A 20,788-nucleotide genomic window follows, 5' to 3' on the forward strand; every position below is an offset into this window, starting at 1 on the left:
CTTATACCTAGGATAGGCCAGGGTCTGACACCCGGCACCCCGTCAATCAGCCGTTCATGGTGGCAGCAAGTGGCCAGAAATGATCAGTTCTGAAGCTGCTCCGTCTTTTGACAGCGCCCGTGAACTGGTTACTGCACATGCGCCTCCTATACAAATCAATGAGGCATGCAGTACTCTGTCACCAACAAAAGACGGGGAAGCTCGGGAACTGAACATTTCCATACACCTGCTGCCACTGCCGGCACAGAGAACAGCTGACCAGCGAGGGTGCTAGGTGACGGACACTGGCCGATCAGACATTGATGACCTATCCTAAGGTTAGGACATCAATGTTAAAGTAGATGACACACCCTTTAATCAGCCTTAAAAATAGGAGAGATTATACTTTGCCAAAAACATCTAAAGAAGACAGCCCAGTTCTGCAAAAGCATTTTTTGGACAGAAACCAAGTACAACCAGTATCACAATGATTAGAAAAAGAAAGTATATAGAGACTGCTTAGAATGACTTATGATCCAAAACACATCATATTCTCCGTAAAACACGATGAGGCAGTGTGATGGCTTGCAGTGGTACTGGGTCACTAGTGTTTATAGATGATGTGACTGAAGACAGAAGCAGATGGGTGAATGCTGAAGTGTACAGGGCTGTACTTTCTGCTCAGATTTAACCAAATGCAGCAAAGTTGTTTGGATAATGCTTTACAGTACAGATAGACAATGACCCAAAATATACTACAAAAGCAATTAAGGAGATTTTTAAGGCAGAAAGACCCACAAACCAGCAATGACTTAAAGGAGTTATCCGACATAAACTCCCAAAAAGATTTTAAGCTAATCTGTGGTGTATTATCATATAAATCACCCCTACATTGTTATTTTTTTTGTTTTCTGACTTTTGTTCCACTTGAATTATCCCTTTATTCTCTACAGCTCTTTGTTTACCTTCAGCACAAGCAAACTTGACTTTTTCCTCTTCTTGGTTGCCAAACCTCACTGTCAGAGCTGGCACCGCCCGGCCTCACTGTCCAGCCCCGCCCCCTGCACACTCATTGGCTGTCAGTATTCTGCCCAGCACTGACCTTTTATCACTACAGCATTAGAAATAACAGAGCAGAGATCCGGCTTCTCTCATCTGTGACATCGCAATCACCTCACATCCACAATGGTGACACACAGAGATGCTACATGTTCCTCACCCCTTATAGATAAATGAATACTGTGTAATGAAGACTATACAGGGTGGTCCAAAAGTAGGTGGCCAGTATGTGTAATAGGGTTATGAAGGGTGAGATTTATCAAACATGGTGTAAGCATACCTCCCAACCGTCCCGGATACAGCGGGACTCTCCCACTTTTGAGCCTTTGCTCCCGAGTCCCGAACGGGAGCTATGTGTCCCGTGGCTTCGCCCACCCACTGTAGCTCCACCTCGCTGTTTCTCCCTTCTATCCATTACAGAGCCAAGCACTCTACATGAAACTCCTGTGACTGCTGCTGCTAAGGTATGAATCACCCCCTGCACCAGAGCCGACATCCCCAGCCCCGGAGCCTGTGCGCTTCTCTCCAGCTGTTTTCTCTGACTCCCCGTGTGTTTGCTTCTCACTGCTGGAGACACACGGGAAATCAGGAACCTGAGGAGAAGACCGTGCAATCAGCTCTCGTTTCCTCTCCTGCAGTTAGCACTGGCCAGTAATATGCAGAGTTAGCATCTGCCGATGCTTCTATTAGCTTACCGATCACATGGTCTCCTGCCTCCAGAGCTGCTGGGTCCTAGCTGCCCAACAGCTTCAGCTCTGCTTTATCCTGGCTGCCCTACCAGTTAAAGGGAACTTGTCATGTGCAATATGCACTCAGAACCACGAGCACTTCTGGGTGTATATTGCTAATCCCTGCCTAACAGTCCCTGTATACACTCACATAGATAAAGAGATCTTTAGAAAGAGTATTTTTAAAGATCTTATATCTTATGCTAATAAGCGCGGGGACTAGTCCCAAAGGCGTTACTTCGCTTGGCTAGCGGCTCACAAAGCGACTCACACAGGGGCGTAATAACATGCTAACATTCTATGTGAGCCGACTAGCCAAGCGAAGTAACGCCCTTGGGACTAGTCCTGCGCTCATTAGCATAAGATATAAGATCTTTAAAAATACTTTTTCTAAAGATCTCTATCTATGCTGGTGAATACAGGGACGGTTAGGCAGGGATTAGCAATATGTACCCAGGACTGCTCTTGGCTCCAAGTGCATATTGCACCTGACAGGTTCCCTTTAAAAAGGAACCTGTCACCTGATTTGGTGACTATAAGCTGCAGCCACCACCAGTGGGCTCTTATATACAACATTCTAACATGCTGTATATAAGAGCCCAGGCCGCTGTTTAGAAAGTAAAAATCACTTTATAATACTCACCTAAGGGGCAGTGCGGTGCAGACTGGTTGGATGGGTGACAGGTTCCCTTTAATCTGTTGGACGGGCTGCACAACTGGTTTGACTCAGCTGGATCCTGGCTGCCCAATCGGTTCTTCTCTGCTGGATCCTGGCTGCCCAACTACTTCGGCTCTGCTGCGTCCTGGCTGCCCAACTGCTTTGGCTCTGCTGCATCCTGGCTACCCAACCGGTTGAGCTCTGCTGCGTCCAGGCTGCCCAACCAGTTCTGCTCTGCTGGATCCTGGCTGCCCAATCAGTTCCGCTCTGCTCCATACTGGCTGCCCAACCAGTTCCGCTCTGCTCCATACTGGCTGCCCAACCAGTTCCGCTCTGCTCCGTCCTGGCTGCCCAACCAGTTCCGCTCTGCTCCGTCCTGGCTGCCCAACCAGTTCCGCTCTGCTCCGTCCTGGCTCCCCAACCAGTTCCGCTCTGATCCGTCCTGGCTCCCCAACCAGTTCCGCTCTGCTCCGTCCTGGCTCCCCAACCAGTTCCGCTCTGCTCCGTCCTGGCTCCCCAACCAGTTCCGCTCTGCTCCGTCCTGGCTCCCCAACCAGTTCCGCTCTGCTCCGTCCTGGCTCCCCAACCAGTTCCGCTCTGCTCCGTCCTGGCTCCCCAACCAGTTCCGCTCTGCTCCGTCCTGGCTCCCCAACCAGTTCCGCTCTGCTCCGTCCTGGCTCCCCAACCAGTTCCGCTCTGCTCCGTCCTGGCTCCCCAACCAGTTCCGCTCTGCTCCGTCCTGGCTCCCCAACCAGTTCCGCTCTGCTCCGTCCTGGCTCCCCAACCAGTTCCGCTCTGCTCCGTCCTGGCTCCCCAACCAGTTCCGCTCTGCTCCGTCCTGGCTCCCCAACCAGTTCCGCTCTGCTCCGTCCTGGCTCCCCAACCAGTTCCGCTCTGCTCCGTCCTGGCTCCCCAACCAGTTCCGCTCTGCTCCGTCCTGGCTCCCCAACCAGTTCCGCTCTGCTCCGTCCTGGCTCCCCAACCAGTTCCGCTCTGCTCCGTCCTGGCTCCCCAACCAGTTCCGCTCTGCTCCGTCCTGGCTCCCCAACCAGTTCCGCTCTGCTCCGTCCTGGCTCCCCAACCAGTTCCGCTCTGCTCCGTCCTGGCTCCCCAACCAGTTCCGCTCTGCTCCGTCCTGGCTCCCCAACCAGTTCCGCTCTGCTCCGTCCTGGCTCCCCAACCAGTTCCGCTCTGCTCCGTCCTGGCTCCCCAACCAGTTCCGCTCTGCTCCGTCCTGGCTCCCCAACCAGTTCCGCTCTGCTCCGTCCTGGCTCCCCAACCAGTTCAGCTCTGCTCCGTCCTGGCTCCCCAACCAGTTCAGCTCTGCTCCGTCCTGGCTCCCCAACCAGTTCAGCTCTGCTCCGTCCTGGCTCCCCAACCAGTTCAGCTCTGCTCCGTCCTGGCTCCCCAACCAGTTCAGCTCTGCTCCGTCCTGGCTCCCCAACCAGTTCAGCTCTGCTCCGTCCTGGCTCCCCAACCAGTTCAGCTCTGCTCCGTCCTGGCTCCCCAACCAGTTCAGCTCTGCTCCGTCCTGGCTCCCCAACCAGTTCAGCTCTGCTCCGTCCTGGCTCCCCAACCAGTTCAGCTCTGCTCCGTCCTGGCTCCCCAACCAGTTCAGCTCTGCTCCGTCCTGGCTCCCCAACCAGTTCAGCTCTGCTCCGTCCTGGCTCCCCAACCAGTTCAGCTCTGCTCCGTCCTGGCTCCCCAACCAGTTCAGCTCTGCTCCGTCCTGGCTCCCCAACCAGTTCAGCTCTGCTCCGTCCTGGCTCCCCAACCAGTTCAGCTCTGCTCCGTCCTGGCTCCCCAACCAGTTCAGCTCTGCTCCGTCCTGGCTCCCCAACCAGTTCAGCTCTGCTCCGTCCTGGCTCCCCAACCAGTTCAGCTCTGCTCCGTCCTGGCTCCCCAACCAGTTCAGCTCTGCTCCGTCCTGGCTCCCCAACCAGTTCAGCTCTGCTCCGTCCTGGCTCCCCAACCAGTTCAGCTCTGCTCCGTCCTGGCTCCCCAACCAGTTCAGCTCTGCTCCGTCCTGGCTCCCCAACCAGTTCAGCTCTGCTCCGTCCTGGCTCCCCAACCAGTTCAGCTCTGCTTCGTCCTGGCTCCCCAACCAGTTCAGCTCTGCTTCGTCCTGGCTCCCCAACCAGTTCAGCTCTGCTTCGTCCTGGCTCCCCAACCAGTTCAGCTCTACTCTTTCCTTGCTGCCAAACCAGTTCAGCTCTCCTGGGTCTGCCTTATTAAAGTCAATAGCTACTTCAAAGGTCGTGCTAAAATCCTATTTTTTTTTAGGGCATCACACAGAAGGCCCTGACGGAACAATTGATGTTTGGCGAAAACACAATGTGAACATAGCCTTAAAGTGACAGGTATCTCCCCAATAATAGCACAAATAATAATGCGATGTTGGTTAATTGGGGTTATCCGTCCAGGACTTTTGTATTTTTTTTCTTAAGGGGCTAAGAATTCAGACAAGTTGTTGTTATCTACCTGCCTGTTCTGCGCAGCGCTGATGTGTGCCGACTCCCGGTGGCGATTCAGCAGCTTCATTTGACCTCACTGTGGCGAGGTGATGGTAAGGCTTCCCATGATTACAGCAGAACAATAAAAAGGTACCGTCACACTTAGCGACGCTCCAGCGATCCCACCAGCGATCTGACCTGGCAAGGATCGCTGGAGCATTGCTACATAGTCGCTGGTGAGCTGTCAATCAGGCAGATCTCCACAGCGATCAGAGATCAGCCACCAGCGACCCGTGTAACGATGCTGTGCTTGGTAACCATAGTACACATCGGGTTACTAAGCAAAGCGCTTTGCTTATAGTTACCCGATGTGTACCTTTGCTACGTGTGCAGGGTGCCGGCTTCTAGAAGCTGCGGACGCTGGTAACCAAGGTAAATATCGGGTAACCAAGCAAAGCGCTTTGCTTGGTTACCCAATGTGCACCTTGGTTACCAGCGTCCGCAGAAGCCAGCCCCCTGCTCCCTGCACATTCAGATCGTTGCTCTCTCGCTGTCAAACACAGCGATGTGTGCTTCACAGCGGGAGAGTAACGACCAAAAAATGGTCCAGGACATTCAGCAACGACCGGCGACTTCACAGCAGGGGCCAGGTCGTGGCTGGATGTCACACACAGTGACATCGCTAGCAAGATCGCTGTTGTGTCACAAAAACCGTAACTCAGAAGCGATGACGCTAGCGATGTCACTTAGTGAGACTTGGCCTTAAGTCTTCTCTAATTGCTTCTAATAACACCTTCACCCCGGGATATTTTTCATTTTTTCCTCTCCTTCTTCCAAGAGCGGTAACTTTTCTATTTTTCCCGTCAATTTTGCCTTATGGGGGCTTGTTTTTTGTGGGAAGTTGTTCTTTTGCATGAATCCATTAGTTTTACCATATAGTCTACTGGAAAAAAAAATCCAAGTGCGGTGAAATTGCAAAAAAAGTGCAATTGCACAATTGTTTTTGGGATATTTTATTCACCGTGTTAAATATATGGTGAGGCTGACAGGTCAGTAGGACGCCTCATGTCAGTACGAGTTCATAAATAACAAACATGTATACTTTTACTTTTATCTAAGGGGTTAAAAAAATTCAGAAGTTTGTCCCTCAAAAAAATTGGGCTTTTTGCGCTATTTTCCGAGACCCATAGCGTTCTCATTTTTCAGGATCTGGGGCTCAGTGATGGCGTATTTTTTGCATCTTAAGCTAGCGTTTTTTGAGATACAATTTGAGCAGATGCTAAGTTTTGATCGCCTGTTATTGCATTTTAAATATTTTTTGCAGCAACCAAAAACCGTAATTTTGGAGTTTGGAATTTTTTTCTCACCACACCGCATACCGATCAGATTATTTGATTTTATATTTTGATCGCGCATTTCTGAACACAGCAATACCAAATGTGTATATTTTTTTATTTTTTAAACAGTTTTATTTTCAGTGGGGCAAATGGGTGTGATTTGAACTTTTAGGGGTTTTTTATTTTTTCATATTTTTAAAAACTTTTTTTTTCTTTTTTTCTATTATATTTATTTTACTAGTCCCCCTCCCCTAGGGAACTATAAGAATCAATGTCTAATCACTTGTTCTTTTCTGTTGATCTAGGCTGCACAGCTCTGATCAGCAGAAATGCTTCTTTCCTGTCAGTGCCAGCGCTCTCAGGTCTCACAGGAAATACATCATGGTAGATGTGTACCACCCTGAGAGGGGTCGGCCGCTCCGGCCGAGCCGCTCGAGGCTCGGGTGGTCGGTGGCTAGAGCGCCTCCGGACCGGGGGCCACGTCACTTCGTTAAGAAGAAGCAGTGGGGGTGGTGGTGTACGGTGGGTGTCGCGTGAGCCGTGACGCCACCCACGGTTTGTGGTGACGGGATGCACCACCGCTGCGGCAGGAGTGGAGGGTATTCCCGGGATCGGTGTTGGTGGCGCAGCCTTGGTGTTAACCCCTCCGTGGGTAGGGGTGGTGCGTCCCGGGGCCCGATGGGGACGGCGATGGCGATGTGGTGCAGCGCGCAGCGCTGCGGTGCGGTGACCGGATGGCACCGGTGTACTCACGATAAATCACACTCAGAGTCACTGGTAAACCAAAGTTCGAAGATGGTCGGTACCCGCGGCCGGCTGCTGATGTCCCCAGTGAGGTTCGTGATGGTCCCTCTTCCCTGCTCCTCTGGTTTTGTTGTTCGGCTCCCCTGCCTGGGCAGCGGTAGCCCGCTCCCCGGCGTTCAGCTGCCGGAGGAGCTCTCTGTTGCCCGAAGGCGCTGGTCCGTCGGGTGGTTGGCCTTTGGCGGTGGCGCTCACCCGGTCTCGGTGGGCTTTTGCCTTCTTTCAGGTCTTGGGGTGAGAATGAACCCTTGAGGTCCAGACTGCAGTCAGTCAATTTGCCTACACTCAGTGGTTTCCAAGCTAGGACGGGGTCTGAGTACCCGGTTTCTGGTGCTCCGGTAAACGGTTGACTCCCTGGTTCAGGTCCGGCGGGCTCCAACCCTGCCCGGTCCATACGGTTCCGCCGGTCGTACACCGGTACTCCTGCAGGCGGCCACCACCGTCTGCCTGCCTGACTTTACAAGGGTCCCAGGCTCCTACCCGGGTCCCTGACAGCTCTGCTCCTCTACACCTCCTGTCAGTGTCACTCTACAACTTCATCTCTTTGTAATTCCTGCCTCAGGACAGTAGTCTCCTCAGTGGGTGTGTCTTTCCGCCTGCCTCCACCCACCTGGTGTGCCCTACTTGCCCTGAGGGAGGCATCAGGTCTCCCTTTCGGGTGACTGTTGTGTCCTCACTAAGGATGGGGGGGGGTGTTGGTGGTGTTGTTACCTGTGACCCCTGGGGGTCCAGGGCGTCACAGTGACAGGAGTCATAACAGGACTCCGACCTACCATGGCAACCATCATCTCTCAGTGATTGCGTCACAGGGCTCCGATGGCAGCAGGGAATGGCATGGCCATTTAAATCACATCACATTTTGACAGCACGATCTAAGTGAAAAGCAGGCGCCGGTGGATCGCGGATCCACCTGTGCCTGTTAGCCCTACATTTCTGTTGTTCAAATCAGAAGATGTGTGGGGAGTCACCACCGATTCACCGCAGCAGCCGGCGGTAATTACCCCGACATTACCAAGGACAAACTGGGGTCGTAAAGGGGTTAACCAAAAGCACAATGCTATTAAAGATAATTTATCTAATAGAGTAGACCTTATATGTAATGTGCAGCTTTTGCATAGTGTAGATTAAGGTGTCAGATCTTCTTTAGAATAGAATTTTGTAGTTTTAAAATATTCTAATTTAAAATAAATACTACCAAGTTTTCATTAAGAATATTTTATATTTTTTCTGTTTATAATTATGGTTTATAAAACAATGTGATCAGCAGTGCTGAATGGATGTGGATGGGCAGGGGTGTGACTAGTTGTGAAATGGGTGTGGTTAGGGGGCGTGGCCTAAAATTGCAGCGTCGCGCATGGCGTCCCGCACAGTTTGTCCCGCTTTCCTTTCTTTGAAAGTTGTGAGGTATGGTAAAGTGAAACTGACTCAGTTGCCCTTAGCAACCAATCAGATTCCACCTTTCCTTTTCCAAAGAGTCTGAAGAATGAAAAGGGGAATCTGATTGGTTGCTAAGGGCAACGGAGTCAGTTTCACTTTACACCATGTTTGATAAATCTCCCCCTCTATAACCCTATTACACATACTGTCCACCTACATTTGGACCACCCTGTATATAGCATCTAATGTGAGTCTATAGTAGATATATACGCCGTGTGTGTGTGTGTGTGTGTGTGTGTGTGTGTGTGTGTGTGTGTGTGTGTGTGTGTGTCACTAAACGGTGCTTAGCCTTGTATTTAGCCCAAAAATAATTAAAAAAACCTTCCGGGGGTCCTACGAATCTTTTGTAGCCAGCTAAGGTAAAGCAGATGGCTGCAGACTACAGCTGGCAGATTCACCTTGGCTAGTAATGCAAAACAGAGGGCACCCCATGCTGTCATTTTAAATTAAGTAATTTAAAACAAAGAACTTGGGGTCCCACCAAATTGGATCACCAGCCAAGGTAAAGCGGACAGCTGTGGTCTGGTATTCTCAGACTAGGGAGGTCCACCATTATTGGACACTCCCCAGTCTAAAAATAGCAGGCCACAGCCACCCCAGAAGTGGCTCATCTATTAGATGTGCCAATCCTGGCACTTCGCCCTGTCTCATCCCGTTGCCCTTGTGCGGTGGCAAACGGGGTAATATATGGGGTTGATACCAGCGGTATAATGTCACTTGGCATCAAGCCCTGACATTAATGATGTCACAGCGTCTATCAGATACCCGACATTACTATCCAGTCAGTAATAAAAAAAACAAAAAAAAAATAGACAAAAATTTATTTGAAAAAACCCTCCCCATCACATTCCCTCTTTCACCAATTTATTAGAACGAACAATCAAATCTGGTCTGGCGTAATCCAATAAGGGGGTCCCACGAAGATCCATACGCACTGTACCAGTCAATGAGGAACAGAATGTTCCCCATTGGCTGGGAGAGCAGTGCAGTGCGGTGACATCATGAGGTCAGGCCGGTCACTGCAGGGGATGACTAGCACGGTTGTCAGGAATTAGCTCATGACGTCAGCGCTGTCACTGAGTTTAATGACCGCCGCTTTCACAAACCAAGTATCGCGAGGCTGGTGACGTCACCGGTAGTAACAGTCTCGGGCCGTCAGCGAGAGGTGATCTGAGAACGAGGCGGGCATAGAAGGCAGTGACGAGCGCTAACGTCAGGAGTGCAGGACTTCATCACCGCAGGTAATCAACTTTCCTAACCTCCTGACAGCAACACTTTCTCCCACACTCCATGCTTTCTCTTCCCCCCCCCATGGCCTCTCCCCCTGTGCTCTCTCCCACACTCCCATGCTCTATTCCCCCCGTGCTCTCTCCCCACTCCTGTGCACTAACTCCCACACTCCTATGCTCCCCCCCCTTTTTCCGTGCTCTCCCCCCCCCCTCCCGTGCTTTTTCTTCTCCCCCTGTGCACTCTCCTCTGTGCTCTCCTCCCACAATCCCATGCTCTGTCGTCCCACCTGTGCTCTCTCGCCCCCCTGTCGTGCTCTCTTTTCCCACCTCCCAAATGAGTGCATGTCCGAGATGCAGGAGATCAGTGCTGGTCTTTGCTCCTGGCTTCTCAGTATCAGAACGCTGCACAGAAGAGAGAGCACGGGGGGGCAGTTCACAGGGCGTCGGGCACTGAACATGATAAAGCGCTGGGGACATAGCGCTGATAGTGTCCCTGAAAGCAAGTATGCAAGTTTCTTGTTCCTTGCCTTAGGCCTAAACCACACGGCGAGAAAATCGGTGCGAGTGGAGTGCGATAAAACATCGCATTACACTCGGACCAATATTAGCCTGTGTGTCAGCGCACGAGTGATTATTTTCTTAGCCCCCCTAATCGGACCGAGAAAACAATCGCAGCATGCTGCGATTGTAATGCAAGTCTCTTTTATGTCGCACCCAAATCAAGTAAATGGGGCGAGAGAGGGAAAAAAAAAAAAAAAAAAAAAAAAAAACGCACTGCACTCACTGTACACCAGTGTACTGCGTGTGCAGAGCGAAAATCGCAATAGACGGCTACGGAGGAGAGAGGGAGAGAAATGTCTCCCTCCTCTCCTCCGTCCTGGCCCACCCCTCCGCAGCGCCGGCCCTCCCCTCCTCAGTGCCAGCCCGCCCCCCGCAGCTGAGGTCCGCACGCACAGTCGCATGGAGCCGAGTGTCATGCGAGCATCGCACTAGTGCCCCGTGTGGCCACGGCCTTATTGAACTGGACACTGAATCGGCTGGATTATCAAGTGATATGTAGCTATACACAGAAGGCGGGGGAGGGAGACTATGGAGTGTGTGGGAGGGGGCGGGTACTAATCGCACTATACCTGCCCACTAAGCAGCAGGGCGGCAACATGCTGTTCGCTGATTTGCATGTCAACATGGTCCTGCCCCTGTTGACATGAAATTACCGGAAGCAGCAAAATCGCAGCAGGAGTGGTCACATGACCATTCTGAGCCGGGGGAGAGGGGCTGACAGCAGGGCAGGTAAGTGGTCACTATCTACTTACAGTGCTGGCCAAAAGTATTGGCACCCCTGCAATTCTGTCAGATAATACTCAGTTTCTTTTTGAAAATGATTGCAATCACAAAGTCTTTGGTATTATAATCTTCATTTATTTTGCTTGCAATGAACACAAAAAAAGAATGAAACAAAAATCAAATCATTGATCATTTCACACAAAACTCCAAAAATGGGCCAGACAAAAGTATTGGCACCTTTAGCCTAATACTTGGTTGCACAACCTTTAGCCAAAATAACAACGAACAACCGCTTCCGGTAACCATCAATGAGTTTTTTTACAATGCTCTGCTGGAATTTTAGACCATTCTTCTTTGGCAAACTGCTCCAGGTCCCTGAGATTTGAAGGGTGCCTTCTCCAAACAGCCATTTTGAGATCTCTCCACAGGTGTTCTATGGGATTCAGGTCTGGACTCATTGCTGGCCACTTTAGTAGTCTCCAGTGCTTTCTATCAAACCATTTTCTAGTGCTTTTTGAAGTGTGTTTTGGGTCATTGTCCTGCTGGAAGACCCATGACCTCTGAGGAAGACCCAGCTTTCTCACACTGGGCCCTACATTATGCTGCAAAATTTATTGGTAGTCTTTAGACTTCATAATGACATACACACGGTCAAGCAGTCCAGTGCCAGAGGCAGCAAAGCAACCCCAAAACATCAGGGAACCTACGCCATGTTTGTCTGTAGGAACCGTGTTCTTTTCTTTGAATGCCTCTTTCTTTTTTTTCTGTAAACTCTATGTTGATGGCTTTTCCCAAGAAGCTCTACTTTTGTCTCATCTGACCAGAGAACATTCTTCCAAAACGTTTTAGGCTTTCTCAGGTAAGTTTTGGCAAACTCCAGCCTGGCTTTTTTATGTCTCGGAGTAAGAAGTGGGGTCTTCAATGGTATCCTACCATACAGTCCCTTTTCATTCAGACGCCGACGAATAGTACGGGTTGACACTGTTGTACCCTCGGACTGCAGGGCAGCTTGAACTGGTTTGGATGTTAGTCGAGGTTCTTTATCCACCATCCGCACAATCTTTCGTTGAAATCGCTCGTTAATTTTTCTTTTCCTTCCACATCTAGGGAGGTTAGCCACAGTGCCATGGGCTTTAAACTTCTTGATGATACTGCGCACCGTAGACACAGGAACTTTCATGTCTTTGGAGATGGACTTGTAGCCTTGAGATTGCTCATGCTTCCTCACAATTTGGATTCTCAAGTCCTCAGACAGTTCTTTGGTCTTCTTTCTTTTCTCCATGCTCAATGTGGTACACACAAAGGACACAGGACAGAGGTTGAGTCAACTTTAATCCATGTCAACTGGCTGCAAGTGTGATTTAGTTATTGCCAACACCTGTTAGGTGCCACAGGTAAGTTACAGGTGCTGTTAATTACACAAATTAGAGAAGCATCATATGATTTTTCAAACAGTGCCAATATTTTTGTCCATCTCTTTTTTATGTTTGGTGTGGAATTATATCCAATTTGGCTTTATGACCTTTTTTTTTTTTTTCATTGAAGACAAATTAAACGAAGATAATACCAAAACATTTGTGATTGCAATAATTTTCAAGAAGAAACTGAGTATTCTTTGACAGAATTGCAGGGGTGCCAATGCTTTTGGCCAGCACTGTACCTGCTCCAATGTAGCCCAATAGGGAATGAACAAAAAAAAGGCAAAGTAAGCCGGATAACCCCTTTAAGTCAGCTGCAGCAAAGGAATGGCAAAGCATCACAAACGAGGAAGCCCACTGTTTGGTGACATCCATGGTTTCCACATTAAAGGCAGTCATGGCCTGCAACAGATTCTCTACAAAGTATTGAAAATTAACATTTTATTTTAGGTAAAGTGTATTTGTCCAATTGTCCAAAAGAGGGAGAAAATGGTATAAAGCATGGGTTGACAATTAATTTTCCTGAGGGGCCATATGAGAGGCTATGACTGTTGTGGAGGGCTTAACCAGTAGGCTGAAATTAATTATGCTCAATATTAATATTAACATACTAATTATATTCCAGTGTTTCCACGAAAGTAGGACCTACTCCGAAAATATGCCTAGCAGGAATTTTATGCTTAAAATATAATCCCTACTCCAAAAATATTCCCTAGTTGCGGGTCAATAATTAAGTGTCCGGGCAGCTAAAAAAGAATACAGCAGGACACCTCATTAAAGAGAGAATACAGCCCCAAAAAAGAGAAGACATACACTGTCCCCCTGCCCCCACCCAAAAAAAGGAAAAAAAATATAACACTCACCAGACAACTACACCTGGTAAGTGCAGATGATGGATGGGCTCTCCCACAGTGATCTGCGTCACTGTCCGGTCCCTCGCCGTTCCACACACACCGGTTCCCAGCATCACTCAGGTCTCTCACACACACACACACACTCTCACGGATCATAGTAACATCACACACACACACACACACACAGCTGCAGTGTCACTACGCTGTCACTCAGGCTATGTGCCCATGGGAGAGCGTACCTGCGGACTTTTCTGCAGGTATTTCCGCAGGTTCACGCAGACACTCCCCGGAATCCACAGCTATCCATTCCTGTGGTATTTCTGCAGAATTGTTGCGGTAAACCTTCGGAAACAGTACGGATTTCGTGCGGAAGTCCCGGCCTCTATCTCCATAGTGGAAAGGCAGGAATTCCGCAGATAATTCTGCATGAATAATAGACATACAGTTACGTGCGGCTTTGGGAAATCCGCATCATTTTCTGCAGCCGCAGATACCGCAGCATTGATACAGCACTCCCCAAATCCCATAGGATAACATGGGGAGTATCTGTACTTGCGTAAACCCGCAGATTTATCTGGAAAATCTAGAAAATCCACGGGTTTTCTGTAGAAAATTCTGAAGTTACTTTCTCTTGTGGCCACATAGCCTAATTCTGCGTGAGTGATACTGCTTCCGTCCAGCAGGGACAGGGAGAGCGACCTTGCAGATGTCAGAGGTCTGGTAAGGCCTAAGACACACGGCATGAAAATCGGAGCGAGTGGAATGCGATAAAACATCGCATTCCACTCGGACCAATATTACCCTATGTGTCAGCACCCATGAGCGATTATTTTCTCAGCCCTAATCGGACCAAGAAAACAGTCGAAGCATGCTGCGGGTGCAATGCGATTTAAGTCTATGGGGCGAGAAAAATAAAATTGCACTGCACTCGCATTACACCGGTGTAATGCAAGTGCAAAGCGAGAATGGCAATAGGCGGCAACGGAGGAGAGAGGGAGATAAATCCCTCTCTCCTCTCCTCAGCGGCGGCCCGCCCCCCGCAGCTGTGGTCCGATCACATGATTGGACCTCAGTTGCAATGACACTCGGCTCACGCTGGCAGCGAGGATCAAAACCTTTATGCCTGTGTTAAAAAGCTGAAGATGAAGAAGAATTTCCACTTTCAGCATGACAATGATTAAGTATATCTCCAAATCAACAGAAGAATGGGTTCTCCAGAAGAAAATACAAGTTTTGAAATGGACGAGTCAGAGCCCAGATGTGAAGCCAATTGCAAATCTGTGAGTGACCTAAAGAGGGCGCTATACATAGGAGATGGCCTCGCCATCTGACAGATATGGAGCTACTGCAAGGAGGAGTGGGCAAAGACAAATCTAGATCTGCCATGTGATAGACTCCTACCCAAAAAGACTGAACGCTGTCATCAATTCATATCTATGCATATTGTTGCAGTTCTTTATTTTTGTTTTCTATCTGATTAGATTTTGGTTTCTATTTCAATTGTATTGTATCAGTGACATTAACCCCTTCCTGAAATACTGAAAAGCGAAAGAAGATAAATTTCACCTTTCAGCACTAATGACCCTAAGTGACCTCTGAGGCCTCGTTCACACGGTCAGTGTTTGGTGAGGTTTTTACCTCAGTATGTGGAGCCAAACCAGGAGAGGGAGAAAATCCAGGAGTGGTGCCTGTATATCTATTATACTCTCCTCTGATTGGTCCTCTCCTGGTTTTCGCTACAAATACTGGAGGTAAAAAACTAACCAAATACTTCTACCCAAAAACATTTCAGCTCGTTTTTCTCTTTATTTGCACAGATTCTGCCCCTGCAGCTTACAAATTGCGACAATGCTTCTTACTGCCGCCAGCTAACACGCTGGTTTCCCATTTGGGATAATGTCTACATAGGGATAATCTGAAGTATTGCGTATCACTAGGACACTGCAGCTATGGAGACTATTATGGGATGTCATAGTGGCTCCTTCTGTGTTGTGAGATGAGTGGCCAGAAGGGCAGATCCTGTCACTGAGCTGAGGACAAGCTGTGCACTGCCAGGGCATGAGACAGTAATGGCCGTGCACTGCCAGGGCATGAGACAGTAATGGCCGTGCACTGCCAGGGCATGAGAAAGTAATGGCAGTGCACTGCCAGGGCATGAGAACGTAATGGCAGTGCACTGCCAGGGCATGAGAACGTAATGGCCGTGCACTGCCAGGGCATGAGAAAGTAATGGCCGTGCACTGCCAGGGCATGAGAACGTAATGGCCGTGCACTGCCAGGGAATGAGAAAGTAATGGCAGTGCACTGCCAGGGAATGAGAAAGTAATGGCAGTGCACTGCCAGGGAATGAGAAAGTAATGGCAGTGCACTGCTGAGTGGTAAACCACGACGTCAAAGTAATGTGAAAAGTGCCCCGTGTGAGAGAAGAGCAGGGCATGGCCACGTACCTGCAGATCAGCGGTGCCGGCAGCCAGCCGTACAGTGCGCGCTCCTCCGCCCGTGTTTCCGTGTCCTGCGCGCTCCTCCGCCCGTGTCCGGAGTCCTCCGAGCGTCTCTGCAGTATGAAGTCTGTGAAGGGAGGAGGATCCCGCCCAACAGAACACAGACGTCTGTACATGACACACACTCATGTGAGGGCCGGCTCTCTGCAGCCATGGAAATACTGAGGCGTGTCTGTGTAGTTTCACCTTCCCTGCAGTCATGTGAGGTGTGCTCGCTGACTATCCTACAAGGCTGGTGTGCCGTCAACGTCAATGCTGACACATCGCCAATACACCCATTAGTACTTTCCCCAGTGCAGCAGAGCCCCTGCTGATAGCTTCCTCCAGACCGTCACTAGTGTGCCCACACACAATGTCTGAATGGTGCCCACACACAATGTCTGAATGGTGCCCACACACAATGTCTGAATGGTGCCCACACACAATGTCTGAATGGTGCCCACACACAATGTCTGAATGGTGCCCACACACAATGTCTGAATGGTGCCCACACACAATGTCTGGATGGTGCCCACACACAATATCTGAATGGTGCCCACACAGAATGTCTGGATGGTGTCTGAACACAATATCTGGATGGTGCCCACACACAATGTCTGGATGGTGCCTGTACACAATATCTGGATGGTGCTCACACACTATGTCTGGATGGTGCCCACACACAATGTCTGGATGGCGCCTGTACACAATGTCTGGATGGTGTCTGAACACAAGATCTGGATGGTGCCCACACACAATGTCTGGATGGTGCCCACACACAATGTCTGGATGGTGCCTGTACACAATATCTGGATGGTGTCCATACACAATATCTGGATGGTGCCCACACACAATGTCTGGATGGTGCCCACACACAATGTCTGGAAGGTGCCCACACACAATGTCTGGATGGTGCCCACACACAATGTCTGGATGGTGCCCACACACAATGTCTGGATGGCGCCTGTACACAATGTCTGGATGGTGTCTGAACACAAGATCTGGATGGTGCCCACACACAATGTCTGGATGGTGCCCACACACAATGTCTGGATGGTGCCTGTACACAATATCTGGATGGTGTCCATACACAATATCTGGATGGTGCCCACACACAATGTCTGGATGGTGCCCACACACAATGTCTGGATGGCGCCTGTACACAATGTCTGGATGGTGTCTGAACACAAGATCTGGATGGTGCCCACACACAATGTCTGGATGGTGCCCACACACAATGTCTGGATGGTGCCTGTACACAATATCTGGATGGTGTCCATACACAATATCTGGATGGTGCCCACACACAATGTCTGGATGGTGCCCACACACAATGTCTGGAAGGTGCCCACACACAATGTCTGGATGGTGCCCACACACAATGTCTGGATGGTGCCCACACACAATGTCTGGATGGCGCCTGTACACAATGTCTGGATGGTGTCTGAACACAAGATCTGGATGGTGCCCACACACAATGTCTGGATGGTGCCCACACACAATGTCTGGATGGTGCCTGTACACAATATCTGGATGGTGTCCATACACAATATCTGGATGGTGCCCACACACAATGTCTGGATGGTGCCCACACACAATGTCTGGAAGGTGCCCACACACAATGTCTGGATGGTGCCCACACACAATGTCTGGATGGTGCCAGGACACAATGTTTGGATGGTGTCTGAACACAATATCTGGATGGTGCCCACACACAATGTCTGGATGGTGTCTGAACACAAGATCTGGATGGTGCCCACACACAATGTCTGGATGGTGCCCACACACAATGTCTGGATGGTGCCTGTACACAATATGTGGATGGTGTCCATACACAATATCTGGATGGTGCCCACACACAATGTCTGGATGGTGCCCACACACAATGTCTGGATGGTGCCCCCACACACAATGTCTGGATGGTGCCTGTACACAATATCTGGATGGTGTCCATACACAATATCTGGATGGTGCCCACACACAATGTCTGGATGGTGCCCACACACAATGTCTGGATGGTGCCTGAACACAATATCTGGATGGTGTCTGAACACAATATCTGGATGGTGCCCACACACAATGTCTGAATGGTGCCCGTACACAATGTCTGTATGGTGCCCGTACACAATATCTGGATGGTGTCCGTACACAATATCTGGATGGTGTCCGTACACAATATCTGGATGGTGCCCACACACAATATCTGGATGGTGCCCACACACAATGTCTGGATGGTGCCTGAACACAATATCTGGATGGTGCCAGGACACAATGTCTGGATGGTGCCCACACACAATATCTGGATGGTGCCCGTACACAATGTCTGGATGGTGCCCACACACAATATCTGGATGGTGCCCACACACAATATCTGGATGGTGCCCACACACAATGTCTGGATGGTGTCTGAACACAATGTCTGGATGGTGCCCCCACACACAATGTCTGGATGGTGCCGGTACACAATATCTGGATGGTGTCCATACACAATATCTGGATGGTGCCCACACACAATGTCTGGATGGTGCCCACACACAATGTCTGGATGGTGCCTGAACACAATATCTGGATGGTGCCTGAACACAATATCTGGATGGTGTCTGAACACAATATCTGGATGGTGCCCACACACAATGTCTGAATGGTGCCCGTACACAATGTCTGTATGGTGCTCGTACACAATATCTGGATGGTGTCCGTACACAATATCTGGATGGTGCCCACACACAATATCTGGATGGTGCCCGTACACAATGTCTGGATGGTGCCCACACACAATATCTGGATGGTGCCCACACACAATGTCTGGATGGTGTCTGAACACAATGTCTGGATGGTGTCTGAACACAATATCTGGATGGTGCCCGTACACAATATCTGGATGGTGCCTGTACGCAATGTCTGGATGGTGTCCGTCCACAATGTCTCGATGGTGCCCACACACAATATCTGGATGGTGCCTGTACACAATATCTGGATGGTGTCTGAACACAATGTCTGGATGGTGTCTGAACACAATATGTGGATGGTGCCTGAACACAATATCTGGATGGTGCCAGGACACAATGTCTGGATGGTGCCCGTACACATTGTCTGAATGGTGCCCGAACACAATGTCTGGATGGTGCCCACACACAATGTCTGGATGGTGCCCACACACAATGTTTGTGCCTGAACACAATATCTGGATGGTGCCAGGACACAATATCTGAATGGTGCCCGTACACAATGTCTGAATGGTGCCCATACACAATGTCTGTATGGTGCCTGTACACAATGTCTGGATGGTGCTTGAACACAATATCTGGATGGTGCCAGGACACAATGTCTGGATGGTGCCCGTACACAATGTGTGAATAGTGCCCACACAGAATGTCTGTATGGTGCCCACACAGAATGTCTGGATGGAGTCTGAACACAATATCTGGATGGTGCTCACACACTATGTCTGGATAATGCCACACACAATGTCTGGATGGTGCCCACACACAATGTCTGGATGGTGTCTGAACACAATATCTGGATTGTGCCCACACACTATATCTGGATGGTGCCCACACACAATGTCTGGATGGTGTCTGAACACAATATCTGGATGGTGCCCACACATCAGAGGTGTATCTAGGCTTTCCAGCAACCGGAGCAAGAATTCAGTTTGGCGCCCGCCCCCAACCAAGGAGTTTGGGTGGTCGTCATGTGACCAATCACTCATAGTTGATATGCACACTTAAGCGGGCTTTACACGCTACGATATCGCTAGCAATTGCTAGCGATATCGTACGCAAAAGCACCCGCCCTCGTCGTGCATGCGATTTCGTGTGATCGATAATGTTCGCTGCGGCAGCGTCATACGCACTTACCTGGTCGGCGGCGTCGCTGTGACTGCCGAACAGTTCCTCCCTAAAGGGGGAGGGACGTTCGGCATCACAGCGACGTCACCGCAACGTCACTAAGCAGCCGGCCAATCAAAGCGGAGGGGTGGAGATGAGTGGGACGTAACATCACGCCCACCTTCTTCCTTCCACATTGCGGCCGGCGGCAGGTAAGGAGACGTTCCTCGCTCCTGCGGTGTCACACATAGCGATGTGTGCTGCCACATGAGCGACGAACCACATCGATAATCAACCATTACCGATTTTTGGTTTTGGGACGACCTCTCCATGGTGAACGATTTTCACCATTTTTAAGGTCGCTTAACGTCGCTGGTAAGTGTCACACGCTGCGATATCGTTAATGAGTTAATGACGCCGGATGTGCGTCACTAACAACGTGACCCCGACGATAAAACATTAACGATATCGTAGCGTGTAAAGCCCCCTTTACAGTCACGTGATGATGAGCTTATCTCAATGTTCAATGAGAAACACAGGAAGAAAAGCCAGATGTCACATGCAAGTATGAAAATCACATATAAGTGGAGCGGCCATTTGATGACTGCTGGAACCAGCTGTCACGCTTCCCGGTCCCCGGGCCCCGCTCTCCGGTCCCCGTGCCCCGCACTCCGGTCCCCGTGGTCCGCTCCCCGGTTCCCGCCGACGTCCCCTGCTCACCACCCCGGTCCCGGTCCCGTCCTCCTCGCCTGCATCCTCCTTGTGTCCTGCTCCCCGCTCCCGGCGCTCCTCTGCGACATGGGACACACAGCCGGGCGCTCCTGCTTCCTCCTCACTGCTTCCTGGACTGGCTTCTGGCACATGGGCCTCGCGCATGCGCATTAGGGCGCGCGCGCGGTCATTGACCCTCTCTTAAAGGGCCAGCACCCAGAAACAGGATATTGCATAGACAGGTACAGGGTATATTAGGGTTCTCTTTCCTGGTGGGCGGGGCCTGTTCTACGTGTTTAGCAAGCTAGTGTTCAGGTCCCCGTATTGCTTTACCCTGTGCTTTGCCCTGTATTAACCCTGTCTGTCTCGCAGAGCCTGTCCTGCCACGCCAGCCGCTCTGAACCAAGTCCATTCCTGGACCCTGACGGTGACTTCGGCGGATGTTCCACCACCTCTGCAGCTCCGCCAGTCTCCAGTCCCTGGCTCCGTTCGGTGACCCGCCCCATCGCCAGCAGGTTCCGGATTCCGCC

The 20,788-nt window shown here is 50.3% G+C and overlaps 1 protein-coding gene across 1 annotated transcript in view; it reads right to left on the reverse strand.

Moving 5' to 3' along the window:
* Window positions 1-15,836, reverse strand: part of ANXA11 (annexin A11) — a 103,491-nt gene extending 87,655 nt beyond the window's left edge. Inside the window, exon 1 of the mRNA XM_075349049.1 lies at window positions 15,685-15,836. The gene's annotated coding sequence lies outside the window, so the exon portion shown is untranslated. The remainder of the gene's footprint in view (window positions 1-15,684) is intronic.
* Window positions 15,837-20,788: the final 4,952 nt, after the last annotated feature.

This window comes from Anomaloglossus baeobatrachus, chromosome 5 (genome assembly GCF_048569485.1).
Source record: "Anomaloglossus baeobatrachus isolate aAnoBae1 chromosome 5, aAnoBae1.hap1, whole genome shotgun sequence".
NCBI classification, from domain to species: domain Eukaryota; kingdom Metazoa; phylum Chordata; class Amphibia; order Anura; family Aromobatidae; genus Anomaloglossus; species Anomaloglossus baeobatrachus.